General features: G+C 37.9%; 1 long non-coding RNA gene across 2 annotated transcripts in view; it reads right to left on the bottom strand.

Moving 5' to 3' along the window:
- LOC138179048 (uncharacterized) overlaps positions 1-17,926 on the bottom strand; it is a 227,298-nt gene that overhangs the window by 40,603 nt on the left and 168,769 nt on the right. The window lies entirely within an intron of this gene.

Genomic DNA, 17,926 nt, shown 5'->3' with positions numbered 1-17,926 from the left:
CGCCCAATTCGTAGGCTATCAATTTTATTACCAATTTTTCGTATACCGATAACAAGTAGCAATTTGTAAAATGCTTGCAGCGTCTCACAATCTCTTACCCAAACCTCTAACCATTCATCGTGCAACCTTTTTTAATCGACTGTCGCTTTAAAGAAGAAAGCAAGGAAGTGTCAGAGAAGATCGTTGACGGCAGATACCACCGACAGAGGATAGCTTCGAGAGTGTGCAAATTCTCGAGACGTCTGCCACCCTTTAAGGAGTCCGTAAACGTCGATAAATACGTAATGAAATGGAAGCTGCACGAGGGCCGTCATCCGAATTACTTATTCACGACACCTGTTACATAACGAAGTAAGAGAGTCGGCCAGCAGTAAACAAGGATTTCTTTAATTAAGCAACCGGACGGATGTTCCTTCGGTGCCTGCTTCTTCCGGTTCCCTCGGCAGACAGGCGAGACTTTATCTACTACCCTCTGTCGTCCTCCTTCTCTCCTCTTTCGACTCCTCAACCCCTCAACTTTCACCTCTTGTTGTTCGGCACAGGCAAAGCCCGGATAAGGGACGCTGCGAGTTATTTACGTACGGCTGTATTTGGAAGTACAACAGGGATGACGCGGGACAGTGGAAAGGGATTGAAAGAGGTTGGAAGGAGGACCAGTCGCCTGAACAGAACACAGACTCGTCCCATGTGGGTTCCGTTAATTAACCGAGTCTACCGAGTTCTATTCCTCGCGTTATACGAGGTCCAAATAAAATATATAAGAGAACATAAAGTGATTCGTTGCGAGAGAATAAGAAGGAAATGTGCAGGGTGTCTCGTGCAACTAGGACAGGACTGTAATTCTATGGAAATAGATGGGAGAGAATTCGTTTGAAGGAATTAAATGGTCTTGAACGTAGCACGATCAGGCGTGTATCGTTTAATTCAATATGTTTGTTCGTTAGATTCAATAGAATCTAGGAATTTCCCTCGTCTGAATGAGGAGTAATAGGTCGATTGTAGAACTTGCATTCGCGAGGAAGTTCAGGGACACGTGGACGTGAGACGCGTGGAGAACGCACCGTTGACGTCAAGAAGATGGATCGCCTAACATAAATTCACTGCCCACCTCGCGTGTAATCTTCCCGAGATCCTAAACAGGATTGGTCGATGCATTTGCATATTAATATGTCGAAGTGGTTGGCTGACGTGTCAAGAATACTCTTATTTCACTTGCAAACGTAAACATGGCGAAAAGGAAAAATGTAAAAAATTGAAAATTAAGAATGTAAAAGATTAAGAAGATTAAACAGAAGGTAAAAATAATTTTACGCTTCACTAACATGATAACATTCTCTTGTTGTATTTTCGAAGGTAAAAGAAATCACTAAAGAAGAAATTAGGAAACTTAAACAATATTTTTTAATTAAACGAGACGTAAAAACGATTTTAAATATAGAGAAAGAAACGAAAAAAGGAATAGAAGAAAAGAAGCAAAAGAATCGAGCTAACGAACAAATTGGAAATAAAGCGAGTGGCTCAGGCGAAAGAATGTTGCAATTTCGATCGCGTGAGACAACAGAATCGGTGAAGAAGCTGTTCCATTCGTTACGTTGATTACGTTCTTTCGAGCAAACTCTAATTTGCATCCGCGAGACGGTTCCCCTTATTTAAATCCGCCTCGCCGCTTCGACGAACTCGATTCAATTCGTAAAGACAACGGACGCCTCCTTTCCCTTTCCTCGCCTCTTCGCTTTCCTTTTTTATTTCTCCTTTTTTCGTCGTCGAGTTCACCGCCACTCTAAAAGATTAATCGTAGCTACTTGAAGCATTTGTACGTCCGTTTCCTTCTTCTTCTTTTCTCCTTTTTTTTTTTCTTTTTTTTTTTTGTTTTAACTTGACAACTTTTGACGGTTGTCGTTTAAATCGATGAAAGTACTTGGTGAAGAACGCTTCGCTTCTGAGAATATCGTTGCGATCGACTCGATGCATTTTGTGAAATTAATATCCAGTTATTTCGTAATACTTAATAACAGATTTGTCTGGCTCTAGTCGACGCTCAATTTGACATCACAAGTTTTCTATAGTTTGAACTCGTTGTCAGCATGATGAACGATTCCAGAATCTAAACTCATTGTCAGCATGATAAATTTGCTGCATCCATTTCGATGTCAACTCGCAAGTTCAAAACGATATTTCAAATGATCATTTATGTTCTTACAATTAGATTGAAAGTGACATTACAGTGACAGAAGAATGACAATCTACGTTACAAATTTTCTGTCAGTATTTCAGTTCCAATTCAAAAGTTCGATACATATCTCGCAAGACAATTGGTATTCTGTGGAAGTAGACCGACAAACGGCGACGTAATTCACCCAAATACTTTCCTACTCTCCTTGATACCAGCCATTCCATAAATTTTCTTAATACCGTTCAAGAAGAATAAATAAATTAAAAAAATCCTATGAAAAATACGACATAAACAAATCCGTCTGCTAATCGTCCATCATCGTCCTAAAATTAATTAGACCAAGGGGGGATCTACTTTGATAAAAGACAAAAAAGATTGGATTACAAAGGATCATAATCTATCTTCATTCTGTAACTTCCTTTAATCCTTGCTCTAATTCTTCCAAACTCTTCCTATTTTCATCGCGAAATTCACCGACTCGTCAATCACCTAATTTTCCACCTATCGATTCTCTTGAGATTATCTGATAGAGAAACGCGTGAATGAATTTGTAATAGAAATATATATTGAAGTAAGTACAAGTACAGGTATAGTGTATGCTGATGCAGATTCTCACTCTAGCAGTGTTACGTTACGATAGAATATAATTATGAGCAGGTTGATACATTTATAGTAAAGGACATTAGCAAAAAGATTAACCTTGGTGTGCAACTCTGGCTGAAAATTACAAGAAACAGCAATAAAAATCTTCTTGTGGCTGTTTGTTGAGGTTGACTGATAGAGGAACGAGTGGATGAATTTATAATGGAAAAATATATTGAAATAAGTATAGATATAAGTACAAGTACAGGTATAGTGTATGCTGATGCAGATCCTCACTCTAGCAGTGTTACAATACAATAGGAAGAAGATAGGGAGCACGTTCATATATTTATAGTAAAGGACATTACCAAAAAGTTAACCTTGGTGTGTAGCTCTAGCTGAAAATTACAAGAAACAGCAATAGAAATCTACATATAGCTCTTTTCTTTCTAAACTTTGTAACCCAAAACAAAATTTATATTCAACGACACAATAATATCTACCTCTCCTTATTTTCAATTTTTTTCACTAAATTCTATTCCCTTCGTAACAGTGGTCTCCAGACCGCCTCCAGACCAGAAGAAAAAGATGTAGAGTTTTTCTTGAAGTAATTATTTCAACACTCTTTTGTTTCTAGACCTTGTAACCCAAAACAACATTCATATTCAACAGCACAATAATACGGACCTCTCCTTTTTTAATTCTTTCTGGTTCACCAAATTCTATTTTCTTCGTAACAGCGGTGTCCAGGTCGGGAGTATACAAAAGGAACAAGATGTAGAGTTTTCCTAGAAGTAATTACTTGAACAGATTCCAAAAAAGAGAATGTATTCGCTCCGAACCTTGTTCTCAAGCTATTCCATATTTTCCTCATTCATTTGGCCGGAAAAACTGCTCCATTCCGATGGAAACCACGGTAAGAAAGAAGCTACAGGAAACGAAGTAGCCTGGGTCAATTCTGAGGCAAACAAGGAGAAAACGGTTAGTAATTACATTCGAAATTCTTCTCCATCGAGCGTTCTTAAAAGTTTGCCGTCTTCTGGCAAACTGCGTCGGAAACGGCGGAGTTGGGAATAATGCAAAAGTACGCCGGAGGAAGAAGGGTCGTGAACGGGGCAGAGGGCGGAGGAAATGCAGCTTGACGGAACGTTCTAGAGCCACGTTTTAACGGCGAAGTTTGCAGGGGACAGTGTGCTGTGACTTCTTAAAAGCAACGCCAGAAGCAACGTCCCTCTCAGAGGGGACGGCCACTTTAATTCTTACGTTCGTCAGTCTGGTTTTTCGCCGGCGACGCGCCGTTTGCATCGCGACGTAACGCCACGCGATTCGCGTTTCAACGTCCAAAGCGGCCCGGCGAGAACGATAAAGCAAACCGAGACGCTGGTTGTTGAGAAATAAAAGACAAGAGGATCAACGTAGAAACCGTGAGATAATTTTCGTTTTTACGGATTCATATCGCGAGAATTTATTGCCTGGTTGGAATTTTTATCGATAAGTGTTATTTGTTTCTATAATATGGTAATAAATGAAAGGAAGAAAATAAAATTAGACTGGAAATCGTAGAAAGACTTCGATTTTTATGGTTTTGAATTTCTTTGTTCTTATTGCAAGATTCTATTGCCTGGCTGGATTTTTAATTGACAAGAGATGTCCGTTTCTGTATTAGACTCGCGTTTTAACGTTCGAAACGAGCCGACTAGAACGATAAAGCAAACCGGGACGCTGGTCCGTGGAGAGAAAATCAACGTGGAAACTCTGAGAAGACTTTAATTTTTATGGATTTTTCTTTTTTTTCTTTCTTTGTTTCTTTTTTTTTTTTTTTTTGCTGTTCGTATTGCAAGAATCTATTGCGTGACTGGGATTTTAATCGAAAAGCATTGTTTGTTTCTACGTGGTTCTGCAGGCGTGTGTGTATAGCAAACAAATAATGACTTGTTTGTTAACGTGAAAATAATAAATTGATTATGAGCTCTTGAAGCTGAAAGATTTTAAGAAGAAACTCGTGAGAAAAGATTTGGTTTTAATGCAGTTCTGTGTGCACGTGAAAACTAAGTAAAGAACGAGTTTCATTTAGAAAATATCTTCCCAACACGCGAGAACAAGCCAGAAAATGTTCACGTTCTGTCGTTTCTTCGGTATATAATTTTGCAACGTTATAAGACCAGAGCAAAGTATTAAACTTGTGTATAAATAGACGTTAATTGAGATTCTACCTTTCAGCTTTCATGTTCAAAATTTTGCTAACGTATAAAAACACACGAACAAAAACTTTTGTAAATTTTACTCAACAATTACGAAGTTGATCATAAAGTTCTGTAGGAAACGACAATTATTTCGATTTTTGATACAATAAAAGGCGGAAATAGATAAATGATAATTACGTTACGTGTTAATACGATCTGAATCCATTGTGAATTAATGTCTCATTTGTATATAAATTAAATAATCTGTGTGAATAGATTCGCATCATCAAGCACGCGTATTCATACTTTCGCATAATGAAAGTCTGAATTAATTTAATGGTATATTGGTGGTAGGTTTATATCGACAGAGTTAACACTTCGAAATATGGAAATACAGGCACGTAATAATATTCGATGTACCATTAAATATATTCGACAAACCAATTTAATATTTATTATTAGTTAATTTCCTATGCTTGATTCAGAAATACAATATCAACTATCATTTATCTATTTCTGCCTTCTATCGTATTGAAAATAAATTCCTCTATATTTCAGATTCTTATTGTAACTTCTTAATAAAGGTATATTCTTTTAAAAGTTTATATTTATTTCACATTTTCGTCTCACTTCCACTCATAGAATATTGGAAATTTATAGACACGCAATGACCTTTCCATATAACTTAAAGTATTTTCTTATAGAAATTGTACGTGCAATGTATCTATATTTGTGTATCTATATATATATATATTGTATAAACATGTGTTGTAAAAGTTTTATTAAGTCGCGGCATATCGATTTCGTACAATGGATAATAAATATTGAAACAACTTGCTCGTATCCTACAGACAGATTAATCGGACAAAACTTAATTAAATCTTGAAATTCTTAATTATCGGACACACATTCTAACAAGTTGAGCTATCGGAGCTTCATCGGACTTCCTACTACACTCTAGTAATTTAATAATTATCATTATCTGGCTTACTGTATTAAACTTTATGTTCCAAATATAAATAAATAATAAATATTCTCAAATATAAATATAAATCACAAAATATAAATAATAACAGCGATCATAGGACTTCTCTGTTGCATTCTTTATCATTTTCTATCAAAAGACATCTACACGGTTCACGTATCAATAATCATTATGCTGTTATGTATCAATTATCATATAACAAAATAAACCAAACAACGTTTTTACCCTTTTTAAAGAAAAACCGTCTGGCGAGGTACGGGTAGAAATAAAAAACCTAGAAATAAATCTGGCGATTAATTTCACTTGAATTCACGCTTAAAATCACGATTACCCGGCTAGCCAACAGATTCCTCCTCTGTGAGCCTTAACGTACGCTACGACCTTCCGTGGTGGCACAATGGTCCTCGCCAACGATCGATCTTCAATCGTCGCCACATGGTTTCCAGCGTGTCGAACGCTTGTGTTCTCACCTCCACGTTCCCATGGAAGAATCGAGGAAATGCAATAAGGAGCGCGAGAATCGTAGAACAATAAGGGATGACAGAAGCGCGGAAACGAAGAAATAGAAGCGGACGGGACGCAGCGCTCGAGGCACGTATTGCCCCTTTAGAGTTTGCGGCTGTGGATATACGTCGACCGAGCGAAAGCCACCTCTTAAAGGCTGCCATCCTCCTCCTCCTCATCTACAGTTCTGTACAAAAGTCTCTTAGGTCACCTACAGTCTCCCATTGATCGTATAATAGCAAGCAATTGCTTTTTAGAAAATATTCTCGCACACTGTTATACGTAGGAATTAAATTTAGGCGTTCATCGTCATAAATATATTGTAATATCGTAAACTATTAGATTATTAATGATAAATGGATTAAACAGATGTTAATTAAACAGAAAACAATGGGTATTTAACATGAACTAATTGCAACAACGTATAATAATTAAAACAACTAGATAATTAATTAACAATTCTCGTCAACACAGATTCAAATCTCACTCAACAACACTAACAACACTATCTCGACAACGCAATCCGCACTCTCCGGCTTCTCAACTCATACTGCTGTTAATTCATTTATCGTCCCTTAACAACCCTCTTGTCTTTTGTCTTAGTCTCATATCTCTTGTTTTAGCCCTACCACGCACATGCTCAGCAACCGCTTGTTTATAATTCGCATGACACCCCTCGTCCCTCGTCCACGATACCCCTCATTCACGACACTACAATATTAGAAACACTTTAGACGAATAAGATTTTAAATTACAAATGTTACGAAACACACACTGGGGAGTCAGTTAAGACGCTGAAAGCCAAAAGATTTCCGAAACTGTTAATTGTATCGAACAATGTGAAAGATTTGAGAAAGAAGTTGAATGATTTCGATGTTGTTGTTTCGTGTAATTGCTATTTTTGCGATTGGACGCTTACAGAATACTTGAAAGCCATACGGAATGATTTTGAGAACAAATCGCGTGGAAGGAAGTAAAAGAATGTGAATAAATTGTTCGAGCAACTAAAAATGTAAAGGAACGTTCACACATAAGACGAGTTTATATAAAACGAGTTTATGAGAAAATTATCCGACAACACCTCTCACAGACAATTCTAATTCTCTGTTTGAAACATCAATACGATATTGAAATATCATAGTCATTTTGTAGCCCAAGACTTTTGCTCAGCACTGTATCCATCCATCTACTGTACATGAAATTCTGCCGAAGAGATACGCAATAAAGCGGAAAAGGAGCAGACCAACCCCCTCGTTTCGCAGTAGAGCTTAAACCGAAAACATAATCAAATCTCGTCGAGAGCTACCGCGGTGCAAAGTTACTAATTGCTTAATTTCCCTCGACTTGCTCACCCAAGGTACTCTTTCTTCCTCCTCTGATCTTTGTCGCTTCTATAGTTCCCTTTGTTCGATACGTTGCTGCCTTTGATCCCTCTGTCACTCTCCTTCCCCACCCCTTTGTATTTTCCTCTTTATTTATACCGGCTCCCCCTTCTGTCTTGTCTCTCGTCGACGAGCACACTCCTCTATCTTCCAGCTACCACCCTTCGATTCTCTTGCTTACTTTCTTGTCCCTCGCTATTCATCCTCTTCTTTATTACTTTCGTACGGCATTCCTGGTCTTTGACCTCGTTCATCGTGGTTGGCTACGAATCCTACGTATTAGGCTGCGGATATCTATGCAAATTCATATTTCTAGCTCTTTGCTAGTAAAATTGATCAACCGTGCCATTGTACTTGTTCAAAATTGTGGATTTTAGTGGGTGAAATAAGTAAATAGGAACACTTACATTACACGTAGAAATGATATTAAAATAGTTTCATATTTATTTAATATGTGGTTTACAAGATACTCTCAGCACTCTTTTTCTTATTATCTAATTTGCACTTTACAATTTGTCCAGCTGGACATTCGGTAAATTTGTCTAACTTTATTGCAAATTAACATGTGGATGGCTACCCCCAGCAGGATACCATCTTCGAGTTTGACTATTTTATTTCTTTGATCAGGTCACTAGGGTGTTTACTTTTTTTTATTATTTAATTTGTACTTTACAATTTGTCCAGCTAGACATTTGGTAAATTTTTCTAGTTTTATGCCAAATTAAGATGTGGATGGCTACCCCCAGCGGGATATCATCACCGAGTTTGACTATTTTATTTCTTTAGCGAGATCAGTGGGATGTTTTCTGTGATGTAAATGGAATAATATAATGAATTTTTTTTATTTTTTTCTATTTATTCAAAACCAAAATAATTTTCTATCATGGCTACTTATATCAATGCCAGTCAAAATGAATGGTACTCGTCAAAGTGTAAAAGGCTGCTAAAATCTGTTTACCGAACACGAATTAACCAGTTTCGTCGTTTTGTACAACTTCCCACGCATTTTTACAATTTTTATACACGCGTATCATTCAATGCGATGGTGTTAGTTATCAGGCAAATTCCGGATCGACCATGATGCTAATAGTAGAACTTCCATACCAGTTAAAATGACTGGTTGTACAATTTTATAAATGTACCAATTCTGATTTAGAGACCATGGTCCCAGATGGGCTAATAATATCAAAAAGTGTACTATGTAATATGAAATTCCTTTTGTAAGTAATAAATCAATAAATATAAAGATATTCTATTATTACGTATTTTTTAAAGACCAGACATTTTGACTGGTTTTGGTAAAAATAGTTTCGTCTTAAGTAGTAGCTTCAGTGTTTGTGTATTCGAGTTTGTCTACTTTATTTCTTTAGTGAGGTCACTGGGGTGTTTTCTCTTTAGTCTTCTTTTTATGAGAGTTTCGCTCGTTTCAGCAGCCACCTGGTTTCGATGTGTTGCCATTCTTTTCTTGTATTTTTTTTGCATATCTGCCGATTTCTTCTCTGACCGGTGGTATTTTTAGGTCTTTGCGTATATCCTCGTTTCTGACATACCATGGGGCGTTCATTATTCTTCTGAGTATCTTCGATTGTAGCGACTCTAGTTTATTCATGGCACTCTTTTTATCTCACCATCTTTCCAACACCATGCGTACGGAACAGTTGCATTCTTCTGTTCTACGAGACGCTGCTCACGCACATACTCCCACACGCTCATACTCATATTTGTGTATCACTACTACACGGCTAATCGGATGTAGCACACAAAATTACACATATCTCAATAGTATTAATGGTAATAATTACACACCTTTAATGGTAGATTGTTAAGAAGCAAAGGTATTCCGTGAGTTCGTCTATCGCGAACGATAATAAATTTTAAAGTAAATTTAAAAGATAATATTTACGACATCGTCGATTTTCTCTACTTTTCGATTTATGGCGTTAATCGATACATTGCTTCTGAACCGCTCGTATGTATCGTGCGTGATTCATTAATGGACATTAATGTAACGTAAATACTCTCAGAGTATTTGTCTTTTATTTCATTCGACGAAGTCGATTTCGATCTCGTCAAATGAAACCAAACTTGCAACAAAAATCGACGTCTTTTCCGCGAAGAAACCGGGTATTTCGCGCGAGTGTTATCGCATTCGCGATGAAGGTAAAGGGATGAAACGTGTATTTATCTATCGGCGTTCGAGCAGAGTGACGAAAAATTGGTGAGAAATGAAATGAAAGCAACTCGAAGAGTAAGAAATAACACTGGATGACAACGGAGCAGGAGATTCTCCTCCTCCTGTGCAACTTTTCACCTCCGTCATCCTGGAAAGAAACACTCGATGCTGCTTTTCTTTCGCGTGCAAGAGAAATGCTACTTCTACGCTGTACTTTTTGGACAGATAATAATAAAAAGAGTAATAATGAAAATGTTGATGTGACGTGCGAACTAGATAAGTGGAATTATGGCTTCTGTTATCGAAACGGTTACGAAATTTTGCGAAAGCTGAGCTACCGAATTTCGTAAATAAAATATCATTTGTGTATACAACGCGCACCTGCGATGTGTAAGCAACGTTCACGAAACAGATGTTCCGGAGGGAATGTTCTTTTGCAATAACTCTTCCGACATGTATTTTCCATTGTAATCGAAAAAAAATCCATAACTTGCTGCAATTGCGTGGATCACTGCGTACGACAAAAATGAGCAGAATTAAAAATAAAAATGTGCGATAGAGAAACTAAAAAAGTTCGCGCGCTCAATTTGACGCGATGAAAACCTTTGGTCTTCGTTGTGCTCGCAATTTCGTCTGCAACGTTTCTCACATTAAGACCACCTTCGCGTGGCGTTAAGCTTCGTTCTACTCGAGACGAGGACGTCGTCGCCGCCATCATCCTTTCACATCAGATTATGGTTGTTGACGTTTCACTCGAGCCAGAAGCCAAACCTTCGTGCTCGTTCTCCCATTTTAAACTCGTCATCCTCGTCTAACCTAATCTCGTCTTGTTGTTCGATTCAACCACTAAAATGTTTTACACCCAATGGACCCAAGTTCGGCCTTCTCGATACTCTTAGAGCTGCAAACCAACCCGAAATAACTTCGTTACACCGTTACCATTACGCCAACTTACTCGTTCGAACGGCAGCAAGTATTTCTAGAATTCTGAGATGTGTTTTCGTCAACTGAGACTTTCTTGCGTGTAACCCTTTAACGTGTGAAACGTGAACACAGTCAGTCAATCTTCTTTGTACCAACAAGCAACCACGTTGTTATAAAATCATCAAATTTACTTCCTTTCACGTCTGAGTTTTACATTGCTTATCGTGTTAAGAATGTAAGATTAAAGGATTAAGTTTGTTGCTGAAATTAACATAAATGACGAGCAGTAGATATATTTTGCACTTACAGCGACGAGTTGATTTCATATAAAACATGTAATATGCTGTTTGAATCGTCTCACATTTTCCCTGTAACATCTTCTCCCAGTAACAACGAAAAGCGAAGTAGCACTTGTTCCAATTCTTTAAACTACTCGGTATATGTATAAAAAGCCTATGATATTGCGAAAGAGTTCAAGAATCAATTTCGGAGCATTTTCCTAATATCCTTTGGTTCCATTCTGCCAGAGTAGCCCACGCTTACACGAATAACTTTGATCTTTCTTTCTTTCGATTCTTCTTTATGAACCTACGTCAGTTCTTTCTCGTCAAACCTTCATATATTAAACCGAGGACACAGACGTAACGTGAATATAATATAGACTTCAAATAAAGAACAGGAAAAATGGGGGAGGGGGAAGAAGATATCATAAGATCGTAGCGAGGAATACAGAAACGTGATTTTTCTATAGAAAACAAAAAATGTGGAGAATCATAGGAAATCGCCACGGCAAAATCTATTTATAGGAAACCAAAGCATAAAAAGGAAAGAAAGGGAAGGAAAACAATTTGACTGCCACGGTGGTCATTGGTGACCGAAGCGCCTGAACTTCTTACAATTGTAAAAATTGAATGAAAATTGACAGTTAGGGCATTTTGAATATAACCGATAAATAGAAGATACTTTGAAATAAAAAGCGCCCCATTGAACGATTGAACATTCTTATTAGAACATCAATAAAAAAAAATGAGAACAAATCTTGCATCTAACGGTGCACTGTGTTTGCATCCATATCTTTGAGGGGTAATCTACGAATATTATTATAAACACAGCTTAGAAAGTAACCGTAAATGCTGCTTTATAATTATACAGGGTGGTTGGTAACTGGTGGTATAAGCGGAAAGGGGGTGATTCTACGCGAAAAAAGAAGTCGAAAATATAGAATAAAAATTTTTTGTTTTTTAATTTTTCCATCGAGACAACGATCTACAGTGAGATCCGTTATAACGTACCACACGCGTACCGAGCGAAAATTCAAAGTCGATTTTCTCGAAAACAAAGCCTCAAACGAAAAATTTTTATTCTATATTTTCGACTTTTTTTTCGCGTAGAATCACACCCTTTCCGCTTGTACCACCAGTTACCAACCACCCTGTATAATTGAAGTTAGAAATGTGCACATACCTTATTATTATATATAGAATGAGCAAATACTGTTTACTAATATCTTCTACACGTTTCAACAATATGTTCTGCACGTTTTGCTTACGACGAAATAACAAATGCGAGTGGTTTGTTGAAATAGCAAAGCTATATTGTTATAATATGTCGCTATTGACTGTTACCAAGGAGCCACGGTGGTCACCCGTGACCACCAATAAGATAAACGGTCCATTGGGGAAGAATGTTGTCTTACATCATCAATTTATTATTACTTTGCCATTATATGCTTTGAATAATAAAAATACTGCCGTGGCGTTCTGAGCGAAACATGTGATTTCGGCGTGACAGTTAAAGTGTTAAAAGACTATGAAAATTACAAGAGGGCTAAATAAAGATTAATATCAAAAATCGATATTATCGTATTACATAGTTTGATAAGCAACTAAGAAATAACAACAGCAACCGACGCCATAAATTTTTATTCGCGAGGTTTTCTAAACTCTCGTCTATTTTTATCCGATTACTAATCCTTTCCAAAAACAAATACTCGGGTCAAACAGAATGTTAAAACTGCGACAGCCATCGAACGAAACTCACACAGAAGCGTAAAGATCAATAAAATCTCACGAATAAACGTGCGACACTTTCCATCGAACATCGACAAGCTGTTCGAACAATTATTTAAATATTCACTGCGTGTAATAACTTTCTATAATTTTTCGTCTGACGAAAGAGAACTTGCCATTCCACGCTAATATTTATTTTCAAATTTAACTTTCGAAACGCTAAACTAGGCGTGTTCCGACTTTAAAACTAGGTTTTCTGAAATCCGAATAAAAAATCCGCCGACACGGAACGTGTCGAAGAATCCTCGCACCGTTTCACGGTGTGGGAAGTGACAGATGGCCCGGTTCGTGCGATTCATCGGGACGCAGGATCGATGACGTTTGAAGAACCGAGGCGCGCCGCGTGTCTGTCATTATAAATCGACGGCTGGGATGCCCGATGAAAATTATGACGCGGCCATCAATCGACGTACGCGCGCCTCTTTGTCCACGTTTCTCCGTATGCGACCCATTAATCTTCCAAGGCTTCGGTCACCATAGAAAATTTCACTCATTGCCACGGTTAGGCACGAAAGACGTGTAAATGACAAGAGATGGTTCCAGATGATAGGATTTAATCGCTGTTGTGATTAGCACGTTGCTTGTGTGCGTGTGTGGATTTTCAGTGAATATGCTTTTAGAATATACAATGGCGGATAAAAGAAACTTTAACGTACATTGTGAATTTTATTAACTTTTACACTAAACATTTGTTTACCGTACTGCTGTTTGTCGTTTATTCTCTGCTGTATACCATATTTATTCGTTGCTCTTATTAAATATAAATTCATTCTGTAAAATTATAATATCTTTTTACATTTCTTATTCTATAGTTTTTATCTGCCACTGTATGTGCATATCAATTAGCAAGATAATATTCTAAATAGTTTGAAACGTATATCAAAATTATAGGAGTCGGTGAGCTGCTGTTTCATTTAAAGTAGATGATATAAAGTGTCGTAATGGAATGAGAATATATGTCAACCACAATTTAACGATTATACACTAACTTTGATAATAAATTTTCTATCAAATATAATGGTACGTATCTAAATAGAAATACCAAAATTTTATATACGTAAGATACTACTGTATAAGTATAAAGCTCGTGGTAACGATAAACTGTACCGATATGAAGCGAATGAAACAATAAAAATTTCCATTTGCTATCCGATAGAGAGCAATTACCGATCGAAATGTTGCTTGAATAAATTTATTGAATAAAATTCAATAAATTGAGATGGAAAATAAGTCGCTTAATATTCCTATTACCTGAAATGGTAGCGCCCAATTTAATCATCAATTTAAATAATAACAGCTTGGTATTGAATTTCGTGAGCAAATTACTATCTCCAAAACAACTCCTGTAAAATACACATAAAACCTTAAATATAGCATATACCATTAAATATACCATAAAGTCAGAGGTTGGTCCGAATTACATTACGCCAAGTCGAGGTTTGGGTGGAGACAACATAAATTACAGATGGTTTAAGATTTTCGCACGATCCTCTACGTCTCTTTTAAATTTCAATAACAAACCGCGGATTTTTATGCAATTATGGAAAATTGAAAGACGCAAGAATTCATAAAATTCGCAAAACATAGAAAACAGATATGCGAAAACATATATTAGGTTAGCAACTAAGTGATTGCGGATTTTGTCATTAGGTAGTATTGACAAAATCCGTAATCACTTAGTTGCCAACCCAATAAAATATCCCAAGTATAGTACAGTTTTCATAATGTTTAACAGGCAAATAAACTTTCTACCCTTTCTTTTCAACGTATCCATGGGAATAACAACAGAGTCCACAGTCTATTTGTTTAACTTTTATTATGCGCGCGAGTAGAGTGGAAGCAAAAGTATTCGCCAAAATAAACTCGCGTTTCACGCCAGCGAAAGATTCTCAACAAACGTTGAAACGGATCGTTTGAATCGCGTAAACGGATGCAGAACGAGGTTTCGAGCGCGGCAGGAGAGTCCGGAGACCTCGGTACGTTGACTGGAAAGTTTATGGAGATGCAGGTCGCGGCAAAGCGAGATTGGAATTCTTCTGTCCGCTGGGATCCTCGTGCATTGCGAGACTTGGCCGGTGCAAAAGTGGAAAGCCCGCGTAGCTGCGTACCATCGTCCGTAGCAGAGTTCGAAACTGTGAAATCTGTAGCGGCGAAAGAGTCGCAATAGGGAAAGCTCTCGCGCCACGCCAGTTACACTGGACCGCAGGTTAGAAACTAATAAACTCGGCGACCATAAAGCTCTCGCCGGCTTATGCAAGCCCATTCTACCCACGAGAAATTGCAAATCCTGCATAAACCACAGTGGGATAGAAACACCGAAAAGCCCAGGCTGGTTACGCCAATTTGCCAGCTTCGTTTCTACGGTCCATCTGCTGAAATATACTCGTGAAATTTACGTTTTTGTATAATAAAGCATAATTTGATTTTGCCGAGGAATTTAGTGTTTGTATTGAGGTTGGTGTATGTATGATTAATTTGTTTGTCTGTATGGACGATCGAGCTTGTATTCAAAATAACACGCTCAGGATATTGTTTGTTCGTGGATCTTGTCCTTTCTCCTGTTGTCTAGCTACGAAAACTTTGTTGCATTTTTCAATAAACTTGTGAATTTACTTAAATCCACGTGTAGTGTATAACAGCGTTAAATATCAAGAACAAGTACACGTAATAAATCTGAACGATCTGCAAATCGAAGGATTCCGCAAGGAGAAAATACATTTTCGAGAAACTAATCTGCTTAAGAAAATAACACTACACGGTATATCGATGGTATACGTAGTAGCATAATTCCAAAAATCGAAAAACAGCCACAACAAATTTCAACGAATTTCATCGGCAGTCTTAAAACACAGAGCTAAATCCACCAATTCGAATCTTTACAATTGCGCAAAAAGAAAATCAATCTTCCGAAAGAATAATCTACTTAAAAGGCAATATCACGGTACGTATCATCGCGGAAAATGAAGAATAACCCTAATAAATCTTTAAAGCGAAGTATCGCGAAACACACAAACTGTATAATTCGCGGAACTCTGCGGAAAGAAGAAATTTCCAGAGGAATAATCCGTTTAAGTCAAAAGACACTATGGTTTCCATTTGTCTGAGAAAACTTGAAAAAGCGTAACACGAAGGATCCCTGGCATTTTCCCCGTTTCGTTTCCCTGGTTCTCGGGATCCAGAGCAAGAACATCAGACAACGTCGACGAAGAGACAGACACGGGGCTGGGAACCGCAATGGCCGACAAATTCCCGTGTACAAAACGCAGAAGGCAGCAGCTTTCGAGGTCTGTCGTTTCCAAAGCAAACCGTTCAGACGCCCTTTTTTCGAACGACGAGGTGAATTGACGCCGGAGGAACGAAAGCGATCGATCTGTGGAACGACGGCGGTGCCAATGAATCGTTCGAATGCGAAACGAGACCTCCTATCGCTGCTGGACACGAGAAGGGAAGCCTGTAGAGGACCATCCTGAAGGATATCTTGTTCGATCGCGATAAAACGCTTCTTTCCTGTCCTTTCTTTTTTACTTCTTTTGCTTCCTCTTCTTCCTTTCCTGATGATTTAACAAATGGTCCATGGTAAGAAAAAAAGGACATTCGTGCTTCGGAAAAACCTTTGCCCTGACGTTTTGGAAGAGCAGAGTGGTAAAGCTTTGAAACGATGGAATTTTCTAGGGGACGAATGAAATAGTTCTCGGGAGATCTTTTTCCTTCCTCGTACGACCTGAAATATAACGTTTAGGCGGAAGCTATCTCAGCATCTTAGAAAACAAGTTGATCGACTCTGCTTTTTCCGAGGCTATCAGTTTCGCATTATACAGATCCTATATCGTTACGGTGTTCAACGTTACAACAGTGAAATCTTGTTCTCATCAAATTGTATTTTGTGTTTGAATTTTACATCGATGGCCGATCGTTTACGTCAGAGTTTTGAGTAGAAATTATGAAGCAAAAGTTGTAACTATCGCTTTTTATCGACGTTCGTAATATTCCTAAACGACGTTTACATATCTATCAGTCAGGATATTTCCACTTTTATTTAACTTCCATCGAATCGCAAGGATCAAAGACAGCGATTCTCGCTTCTTCTTCGCGACCTTACGAAAGAAATGAAAGAAGTACCTTCAGACAGATAACTGGACGACAGTGTTAAAGGGCATTTTTGAGTCGCCCTCGAATCCCAAGGATTTCCTTCTTTCTTCTCGTTCCTTTGTTCGGGTAGAAGGCACCGTCACTTAGGAGACAAATATTCGAGCAATAGCCAGTTGGCGGAAAAGTTCCAACGATGTCGTCGGAATTTTGAAAAAGAAAGAGGCGGAGAAGGAGGAGGAACGAAAGGTAATTTCTGTGTCTCTTTAAAGAGGACAGAACTTCCGAGGCAGTCCTTCGAAAGACATTCTTTCGCGCTTGAAAAAGTTCCGGTCGTTCAGGGAACAAGGGATGGAAACGGAGAAACGACACGACTGTAACTGCAGCTTCATCCCTGTGGCGCTCCTCAGATCAAGGTGTAACAGGTGAGCCGTCAGAATTCCAGCGGACGTTTCTCGACATGTTGACCCATGCATCTTTTCTCCTTTGCAACCGTCCAAGAGACAAACTTCCGCATCCGATATTGTACCGTGAACAGTAGCATTCAAGAATTTCTGCAATTCCTTCATGAATATATTACGCGTTATACGAATGACGTAACCTTTATGAATATACGATGCGTAATACGAAACATTTCGAAATTGTATTAGTAGCGTTACGATACTGGATTACCATAGTTATACTAGCGAAGTTTGAAACAAATCTAAAACTACATATGGAAATTACAAGATATTTGCCACGAATGTGTATTTCGTAGAGATTACAGAAATATTTATACCATCGATTATCTAATATTGAGGTATTTGTTATAAGTTCAAGACGACTGTTCATGCTGTATACTAATGTTGTACTCAATATGCAATCA

The sequence above is a fragment of the Bombus flavifrons genome, chromosome 1 (assembly GCF_040668555.2).
Source record: "Bombus flavifrons isolate JBK064 chromosome 1, iyBomFlav1_principal, whole genome shotgun sequence".
NCBI classification, from domain to species: Eukaryota; Metazoa; Arthropoda; class Insecta; order Hymenoptera; family Apidae; genus Bombus; species Bombus flavifrons.
Note: the sequence above shows the minus strand (reverse complement) of the source record. Positions and strands in the feature narration are given on the sequence as shown.